At 37.1% G+C, this 10,609-nt stretch overlaps 2 long non-coding RNA genes across 3 annotated transcripts; one reads left to right on the forward strand and one right to left on the reverse strand.

Annotated features, from left to right (window-relative positions):
• Positions 1-896: 896 nt before the first annotated feature.
• LOC143376772 (uncharacterized) lies at positions 897-5,925 on the forward strand. 2 transcript variants are annotated; one of them, XR_013087151.1, is made up of 2 exons: positions 897-2,953; positions 3,121-5,925. It is a non-coding gene; the product is annotated as an uncharacterized LOC143376772 (long non-coding RNA). The 2 variants fall into 2 exon arrangements; XR_013087150.1 differs by having other exon boundaries at positions 897-2,778.
• A 162-nt stretch (positions 5,926-6,087) lies between these two features.
• On the reverse strand, positions 6,088-10,289 carry LOC143376792 (uncharacterized). The gene is made up of 3 exons (XR_013087155.1): positions 10,153-10,289; positions 9,235-9,300; positions 6,088-9,104 (listed from the first exon to the last, which is right to left on the reverse strand). It is a non-coding gene; the product is annotated as an uncharacterized LOC143376792 (long non-coding RNA).
• Positions 10,290-10,609: the final 320 nt, after the last annotated feature.

Below are 10,609 nucleotides of genomic sequence, written 5' to 3' on the forward strand. Positions count from 1 at the left end.
GGGTATAAGATTCGCGGTAAGGGGAGCGATACAGGCAAATCGGGTAACGCAGTGGTTATGCATGCCGAATGCTTCCGAAGCTAACCCTGACGTGCCTGTATGTGACCTCTGCCTTTTCCCCTCCAAGCCTACCGTTCCCCTCGCCGATAGTCCCAGCTTCTGCGCCGTCTATATATGTCTATGGTTCGGAGGGAGTCGGCTCCAACGATGGAGGGGGAAACGCCTACAGGAGTGGTGGTTATGTGTGCGTGACTGACGCAAGCGCGGTTCATGCACTATTAGCCACCACTCCTGTAGGTGTTTCCCCCTCCATCATTGGAGCCGGCTCCCTCCGAACACTGCATAGACTGCAGGCAATGGTGATTGGTGGTTCACACGGTGAGTGAATAGACTGCATAACCTAATTCGTAGAATTCCCTAGAATCCTCCAACTTCTAGCGCATGATGCGTGCAACAGCTACTATAAATCGAACGAGGGGCAGCCAATGCACATAATGCGCGTATGCGTATTTGTCCCTTTACGTGTCCTTCTGTATTTTGAATTCGAATACTCCAAATATGTAGCCGAATATGAGACCAATTTCTTAAAAACATCATAACTCTTGACTGAGAACATTTTTATTAAAATTCGATACACGTTTTAAAAGTAGAATATGTATTAACACGTAGCTCTGTATTTGTTATCACTGTAGTAAAATTATAGACTGATGTCACTAACGCTCGATATGTATTACTCGAATGATTCCAATGTAGCACGCGGGTGCGTATTTCCAAGCGTACGTACCGAGACAAATACGTATGCGCGACTAACTATGCAGTCTATGCACTCTATGCTCGAAACGGAACGCACGCTCAAACTGATCGATGCGATGCATTTAGGAACACGTGGGTGATCAGTGAGCACGATGCACACTTTTATCTTTTCGTGTGGTTTTTCCATCGAAAACAATTCCAAAGGGAATTTTTGCTAAGGATCAGCATTTGTTTTATCGGTACTTGGTTCTCTAGAATTATTCGCAGCGTTAAGAACGAAGTTCCTTGTCCTGTTTACGTGTACGCATGCAGAGCGTAGGAGACGAATGGATAAACGATAATTGCTGTTCTTTAACGGCGTTTGAGATATTGAAGCTTGGTTGGAAAGACATTGAAGTACGCGTTATTAGATTAAAATGCAAACGCAGTGGGGTTAGAGTACTTTGGTTTAATTTACGCGATTTTATAAAATCGATATACCTACGTAGGAGTTTAATTCTCCTTAAAAAAAGGTTCGTGTCAGATTTTAACTTAACAGATGTCGCCACGGTCGCTTTGTGAGCAGAGCTGGGATTAGATTGTAGGTTGGAAGTGAAAAGTATCAACGAGCGTTAGAATATTAAATGTATAAGATTTGAATGCTAAAGTTGGAATATTAAAATTATCAGACGATGTTGATTTTTGATCCAATTGAAGTTCGAAGTAAAAGGAGCAGGGAAGTCTTGTGTGTTATCGGTCTAGTATCTTGTTATTTGGTGGAGTCTATATTTTAAGTCTTTATTTTTCTAATAAATATTATTTTAACTACAGTTGCTTCCATTAGTATTAACATATCATTGTATTTTTATTATTGTTGTTTAAATATTAACACATTTTTGAAACGGTAGATTTGTTTTTTTCTGCAATATTATAGTAACTTGATATTTTTGTGTTTTATAAAACTATGTATAATTCTTTCTTGGTCGTATTTTGTTCCAATGCAGGTTTCAATCAGTATGACACAAATTTTGTATTATATTACATAATTTTCAATGTTAAATTAATCCGCGTTTTATCTCTTTTCTTGCATTATGAGAGTTGTGTCCCATTTTGTTAGACTCGTCATTTCAAAATAACATAAATTTAAACTGTACACACTTCAATATTTTATTATATCGGGTGTCGCAGATTTTAATGGACAAACTACACGAATATACTCAACGTGCAAAGATAAGAGGAAAATAATTATATAAATGCAAATTAAAAATACTGTAGGTATTAAAAAAAAATATATAATTTTTTTATTAAAAAAAATTATATAATTTTTTTTAAGTTAAACGATTTTATTTAATTGATCAAAAGTTCACTAAAAACTAATTAAAAATAATTCTTTCCTTGTATTACAATTACGATTGTGATATGTCACTTTAAATAAAATCATGGGTCAGGATATTTCGTCGCTATTCATCGCTCATTTCGACGCTTGATTTTGTATTAAATTCATTCATATCCCGTTATGAAATATCCTGCGCTATGATTGTATTTAAAGTCACCTATAACCATCGTAATATTGTAATTAAATAAAATAAAATTAAATAAAACCGTTTAACTTAATTTTTATCCATATATTTTTTTATTATTTACTTTTTAGTATTTAAGTTTTGCAACTAAAAAAAACTTTATCAATTGAACTATTTGTACATGAACGATCATTTCTCGATAAACTGTATATTTACGGAAATCACGATGCTACTACTTAAGAACGCAGTAACATTTCATCATTTTCGAGAACAACGCACGAGGCTAATTTGAAGTTGCTTGGATTTGTGAAAGTGGGTTAGAATTACAAGATTTGAACCAAACAAGCAAACGGAGAGAGAAGTGAAGCTAAATAAAATCGTTAAAAAATGTAAACAAATGTATAAAATATGAAGGAAACAATGGCAGACTTGCTGTCGATACGTAAAGTCACGTTCGCACGTATCCAACTCGTGGCGCGAAATTCAAATTCGCAAGACGCCTCTTCGACTTCCGTTGCTCCGGAAAGTACATATCGTGCTTTTTAATACATCCAATAAAACCATGCGCTTAACTTAATTAGCTATCCATTTAATTGTTACAATAATTATGAATCTGGAGTACATGCATGATAACGTTCAATAAAAATATCCTCGCCGATTTCTTCGTTGTTACACTTCACTAGGAATTGTCTTTTTCTAAGGTAATTACGTCACCCCGGTTTGTCAGTTACTGCTTTCATTTATAACTAGTTTCTTTCCGATGTAAACATACGGAATTTTTTGTGCACGTAATTACATCGCATTATCATAATGTGCGCGCATGATTGAGATAACAATTATTCACATGAAATATTCCAATCTGTTTCAGCGCCGAAAGAAAAAAGGAGAATTGTTTCGTCTATAATAATGCTGGAAGATATGGCGGAGAGACCGAGGAGGGGGATCCGGATCAAGAGACATGTATCGAAGCTTTTTTTCGCCGATTATTTCGATTGAGATTTGTAGCCAGCGTTCCGATTCCTCCGTAACATTGACCCGATCAGTGACACGAAATTTCCTTCGCAACATTTTACACACTTCCCGCGCAGAATACAAGCACAGAATTCGCGATGATTCTGATAAATCGTTATGTGCGTTTCGTTTCCTTCAAAATGAAGCTGATTTGAGCTGTAGGAAAGTTTGTTTCGGTACAAATTTTATTTACATAGATTATTCTCACGCCCGTGGATTGCGTTCGGAATATACTGAGGGCATTCGATTGAATTTTGAAGGTTAGAATTATAGAAAAAAATCCCTTTTCTGAAATTGGGGTATATTACTGGTTATATTAAATAATAAAATATTTAGTTGTTTTATGTTCGTTGTTCTATATTACAGTCGAAATTACAGCGTAAGTGAAAAATATAAAAATTAAAAAATAGCGTAAAAAAATTATTTCCTTAAATTTTTGGAGATCGCTTGTAATTATTTGTTGGAATTATCTGCAAACGATGTAATTCCACGAGCAATTTGTTTCGTTCTGACCACCCGTTCGACCGTTCTGTGTCAGATAACGAACTCTCCCCCACTCGCTCGCCAAAGATGGTGGTTGCCTAATCTCAACCGAAAAAAGAGAGAGCGAGAGAGAGAGAGAAAATCAACGCGTCGTTTAGCGATAACGCCAGCAAAAAAGAATCCGTCGTGGCGACCATATTTCCAAAATATGTGTGGCCCGAACGTGGCTTAATGGTAAATCGTATTTCGCCAGAATCTTGTTTTGGGTATTCCCCTGGTGCGCATGCGCGTTGGCTTACGCTTAAGGTAGCACTGGTGACCTTGAGATGGAGGAATGGACGAAGAACACTGATGGACCACCGATATATTCTTCCTCATCTTCGGCGGATGGTGAGTGTAATAATTAAAAGTTTTTTTTTAGCTAATTATAATATTTAATGTTAAGTAGTTAGTTTCCGGTTCTGTGGAATTTACGTTGTATTATATGCTGTGCGATTTATAACAAGGTTCATTCAAATAGTAACACGAATACGTGGAAGATTATTGCAAATACACTGCTGGACAAAATTATAAGCTCACTATAATTTCCAGAAAATTTTGTTTTTTTTCAAATGACTGTATTTCCACGGAAAATGGTGCAAAAATATTTAAAAAAAAGCATTTTAATGCTTGAAGTTTGTAGTTTCTGAATCAAGGACGCGTAATTTTTTGTTCATCCATTATGATATTGCTTTATCAAGCTGAAGTGCAGAAAACGAAATTTCAGAATTTTTGGTCTAATTTGAACGTATGTGCGGGCCAAAAGTTTTTTCAGGTGAATCCAATGGAGGACTCTTGTGGAGCAAATATTTTTATTTAATTGCGTTTTTTTTTTGTTTTGTTTTGTGATTTTTATTCACTAAGTTATTCGCGATCGAAGCAAAAATGGTACTTTTCACATTGAATGCCTTTAACTTTGGAACGCATGATAGTAGACAATTTTTCGTGAGTGTTTTGAAAAGCTAAAAAAAATCCTTTTGGAGCCTTTAGTTGCCAATTTAATGAGATTTTTTTTTAGCGTATAAAATCCATTTTTAAATGACCCCGAAAATGGCATATTTACCATTTTCTATAAAGCATGATGCGACTAGAACAGAAATATTCAACTTCCTGTTTGAAAGCGTAGGTATTAATGTATACGTAAGCATATCTAAGATTTGAACTGTAAATATTATGAAAGAGATGAACTTAAACGCGTGAAATTCCCCGCAAAATTAGATTATACACTATCTCACATACGGATATGTGTCGTTAATCACAAAGCACATTGCTACATACTTTTCGAGATGTCTACACTTCACTACTACGTGCCATTGTTCAGAGTGTAGTATGTCGTGTAACAGTGGTTTGTGAAGTGTTCAAGGAAATATATTATGAGCTGTATATGCGTGATGGCAGTTAAAAGCCTGAAAAATTTTGACTTCGAATTTATCATTATTAAAGTATATCCTTATTGTAAACGATAATAAAATTCTACATTTCAATTAATGTTTTCATAACAGTTTTTAAACTAACTGGTTAAACAAATAGGCAGATACGTCTTGCTGTAAATGAGATTTCTAATATACATTAGTATGTATACGTGAAGCACTTCTTTCAGAATTTTATAGTTACAATATCATCACTTTTGAGTTTCTGATAAATAGTAGTACATATAAAAATTAAAACCGACTTCAAGAAAATAAAAATGCACTATAAAGTCAAAAAAAAAATTCCCCTTATTTTGTTACGTATGTGGATTTTTCCCATACGCCGCTCTCAACCACTTTTCGAGCTCGCGTCTGCGAAGGGAAAACGCCCTAAAATCCTTTTGCTTATCACATACCACTAAGGGGGGTCATGATCTCGACCATCTGGATCACGACCATGGGAACGGGAGTGACACGACGACGATCCCGAAGAATTTCCTTATATGGAAATTTCTAATGCATCCCCACTCATTTTTGGGACTATATAAACCCTTTGGTTTCTACCCTCTGCGGTTAAAAGCAGTACAGTCACGCTCGTACCGAGTCGGTTGAATTCAGTAAGATCGAGCTAAAGTCTCCGTCGGAATCATAGTTGACCCCATAGAATCCGCGAGTTCGGTTTACATTCTATTGGGCACTTTGTAATAGCCGCTCGTACGCCCCGCATCGCCAGTGCGTCAACACCGAGCAAATTAGTGGTAATTTACACACATTTATTACACTATTTAACCGCGACATTCACATTTGTACTATAATATTGAATACACGAATGGTGTTCACTTATAAATCGAGTTGATTCGTTAAAACCCATCTTTTACCCAGCGATCCTTATAATATTAGTAGCGCTCACCCACTGATACAACTTTACCGCTCGAGTTCTATCGAATATAAATTAAGAGTTACGAGGCATTAATAACATTTCCCGCGACTCCCTGATCTAGCATCAGGTTCGTTCGCAACCTTTCATCCAAAACAAGGAATCTTTACCAACCTAGTGGCTCCCCGATTTCGCATCGGGTTCGTCCACGCTTAACCCTCCTACGGCTCCCTGATTTCGCATCAGGTTCGTCCGTATCCTACAGCTCCCTGGTTTCGCACCAGGTTCGTCTGTAAGTCTACCAACCTCCGAACAGCTCCCTGGTTTCGCACCAGGTTCGTCTGTGAATAATCCAACCTCCTAACAGCTCCTCGACTTCGCGTCGAGTTCGGCTGTGAACATCATCCTAGTGACACCCCGATTTCGCATCGGGTTCGTTCACGACGGTTCACCCTCCTGCGGCTCCCTGATTTCAAATCAGGTTCGTCCGCGCTTGACTCCATTCCTAGAGGCTCCCTGATTTCGCATCAGGTTCGTCCTCGCCGTCAATAATCCAAGCGGCTCCCTGATTTCGCATCAGGTTCGTCCGCGCACCTTATTAACAAATTCGTTAACCATATTCCTTGGGAAATACCCTTCTCGCCGGCCTCTCGCGTTGCCGCAGCCCCGGCTCGTAACAATTTAATCTGCGACTCTCATATTTTTAAGTCGGCGCCAGATTTAGAACAGTGTAAATGATGAGGCGCCGTCTTAAAAAATAGGAGAGTCGCAGATAAAATAAAGGAAAAAATTATTTTTGACTTTATAGTGTATTTTTTTTAAGTCGGTTTTAATTTTTTTTTTAAATTTTTTATTTTGACTTTTTAGTTGTATATATATTGACACAACATGCTGAGGAGATATGGGCGTACGTACATAAAATAATAATAATTAGGTGACAATAATCTTTATTATTAACCAGAACTGGCAAAAAAATTGGGCCAATATTGATGTAGTGTAGGATGCAACCACATCACCCTCTTTCGCATAAAAAAAAGATTATCAAAATCGGTCCCTATGTTGAGGAGTTATGCGGGGACAAACATAAAAAAAAAATAAAAAAAATATTTACGGATCGAAAATCTAACCTCCTCCTTTTTGAAGTCGGTAAAAAAATTAATATCGTGATAGTTATAATACTTGGGGTTGGAGGACATCAGCTGGATACTAATTTCCCTGCTAGTGGCGCATGCGTAAAAATGTTTGTCAAACTCGAGACAGTATTTTAAATAATTTACTATATAGCGCGTGTCACAGAGTTAATATTACACTGTATCATGTTGGTAGTTAAGTCCCGACCTAACACTTTATTTCACGAATAGTAAAATAATAATTATAGTGGTGACTCTAGTAACTAGTAGGTTAGGTTAGTTTGTGTAACCCATAACAATTCAAAAAACCTAGTTATTCTATGTTTGCACAATTCTTTTTTATCCTGTGCCTACCCTGCATTTACTTCTTGATGTTATAACATGTAATTACAACTCACTAGGAGGTGATCCAAGCGGAAACGTAAATATTAATTTCAAAAGGAAAATGAATAAATTTCCAGAAATAACTAACACTAAGTTAATTAATATTCAGCTAATTTAATTAAGTTCAGCTAATTAATATTCTTCCTTCAACCTCAAGATAGTTCTGTTTCTCAATGTTTATCAAGATATAGGCATCTCGATATGTATATGTTAAATCTTATTCATCGAGATAATTACGAAATGGTTACATCAGTGTCACATTACTGACAACGCTAATAATACCATCCGCTTATTTAATGAAGGAATATCTGGAATATGGTATTTATTACGGCACTTGCAATTTCAGTTTTTGGAGCATACTTACCTACTACAGATTACTGTACAGAATTAGTGGGAAGCGCTTCTGGAATATGGGGTTCAAATAGAAATGGTTATTAATCTTGATCGTGAAATTCAGAATCGAAATTCCTTTATCTCTATCTTCTTCCATATAATATTGAAAAATTCAAAAGAAATTATTCCCGCGAGGAAACCGTTTCTCCATAAAAGTTTATTAAACTTTTGGCCAATTAGATCGCGCAGAGCTGCACTTGGAAGCAAAGCGTTTGTCCCACTCTCGTTCCTGTTACAACGAATACAGACAGGTAAGTATTTTGTAGCCTGTATCACATAGCAAGGCGATAATTTAAAATACTCAATAAACGTCCACTCGAAAAATTGTTTGTTTTTTAATTTGTTAACCCAAGTATTAAGATGCTTACGTGTCGATAACCATTCAGGCTTATTAGCATGACATTTGTCATTCAAAAGCATTTCTAGAATTCACTATGAAAGTGTCTGTACGTTTTCTATTGGATCGCCCTCTATAACCATCATGGAATCCGCATAAACGTTTATCATGATCCAATTTAACATGGCTAGAGTTCTTTAGGTAATATAAGAAACTTCTTGAAACGCCATCTTTTGGAATATATGAAAGTACATGTAAACCAAAGAGAAAGAATACACCTAACCTAACCTATGATCCAGGTTAGGGTGTACTTATTACAGTGTATTAATAGCTATTAACAAATTCTGTTAATTACGAAAGTGTACGCGGTGCGAGTTGTTACGGTGACGCAATTAAGACAGAGAGCTTCAAGTCCGCGCGTGCGCGTCCGTGCAGCCTGTCTCGCAAAAATTCAGGACGAAACGGAGCGAGTCTCGGGACGATAAAGCTCCGTCGCCTCGCTCCGCCCGGCGGAGATAACCCGAGGACCCTCGGCTGCGCAGCAGCAAATCTCAGTTCACTCGCGACCATCTTTACCCTGTCCTGGGTGGGCATCACGCGGAAGCTACTACCGACGGCAGATTTGCGGCGGACATCGAATTTCATTGGCACGATAATTGCGGAGGCACAATTGAAGAGTTGAAATGGCAAATGACGTGCCAGATCTGAAAATTTTCACTACTTTCTTCTTCGACCATAGCGACTGCTGGTACTTATGATCTCAGCTCTATCTTGCGACAGCCCTAGAAACTAAAATATATTATTCTGTCACTTACTGTGTTTACCACCGTATTCGGTATTGAATTTAGTTTTTGGTGTGGTATTCTATTTACATCCACTGCCATTAAAAGAATAATTTTCTTATTTCTTTGACACTTACATCGTTTACCATTTGAATTCTTCAATTGGCTCAGGCAGATAGATTTGGTCTTGCACTGACCTGAAACTGAAAGTGCGAGTTGGAACTGAAATGGTGTTAAAGAGATATTTGTTCAATATAATTTCATTGTGCTATTATATATTTTTGTTAATAAAAATTGAGTGCAATAGATTACGTGTAGTCTAAATTTTTTTCTTAAAATATTCATGCATTTCCAGATTTGAAGATGTGTGCCTGTAACAACGTCAACGTGTGCAATGGTGTAGTTTTAATTTACATGTGCATTGTAGGGTTAAGTGCTTTTGGTGTAGTAAATGTGATAGTATATTGAAAAGGTGTACCTAGAACATTGTTTAGTGGATGAATCTGGTTCACTTGACTTGGTAACTAGACTGATACAGGGAAGTATGAAACAGAAATATAAGAGCTGTCCTTAGTAACGGCCAATGGGACTTTATATATGAGGGTGTTATAGGGGACGATCAAATAAATATTTTTTCTTGGTACGATTTTTCTATGTGACGCCATTTTCTAAGGAACTTACAGGTCATTGAAAATTGATGGCTAGATAATCCCCCACTTATTTATTGCCTGTGAACCCGTGTTACTGTGTCTGTGTTTACAGTTTACAATGCATCAAACAGATTCATGCATAATTTTATATCAAAACAGTCGTACAGTACAAGGTGTTCGACTAGTGCTGGGAAAAAATTTAAGGGGTGATTCCAGACACCAAAATAAGACGAAAATGAAGAATAACGATATAGCGGTTGAGGTATCGTTTGTTAGTCATAAGCGTTTAAAAATTACGTGAATTCTGCCCAAAAGCAGGCAACCCGCATGCAACGGTGCACGCAGGAGAACTCAGGAGGGGGGTCGAGCAGTGGTAGCCAAAGCCAGTCACGCGCGGCCATTTACCTCAGAGAAGCTGCGGCGAAATTTACGACAGTCGATTCTGCGACACTTAATCCAAAATTATAGGGTATTGTTGAATTTCGCCAGACTTGCCTACCCCCTAAAACTCATTGTTTCCGCAGAAATCACACAAAACACAGAATCACATCACCCAAAAAAAAAAAAATTATCAGATCTCCTGCACTAAAACCTGTAAACAAATTTAAAAAAGAACACAAATTTACCCGCACTGAAACACGCAGAAGAACTAAAAAAAATATAAATCAAATATACCCGCATCAAAACTCGGCACGAAAAAAAAACAGGTTCACATGCACTCAGACAATTGAAACTAATAACTCTAAATAAATAAACTTATAGTAAGTTTTTCGACGTAAATTGGCGAGTTGACTGAATGTTCAGATAACTTGAATTTTCTCCGAGTCGGTCACCCTGTATGTGAAGGTAGCAGCTAAACTGC

The sequence above is a fragment of the Andrena cerasifolii genome, chromosome 15 (genome assembly GCF_050908995.1).
Source record: "Andrena cerasifolii isolate SP2316 chromosome 15, iyAndCera1_principal, whole genome shotgun sequence".
NCBI classification, from domain to species: Eukaryota; Metazoa; Arthropoda; class Insecta; order Hymenoptera; family Andrenidae; genus Andrena; species Andrena cerasifolii.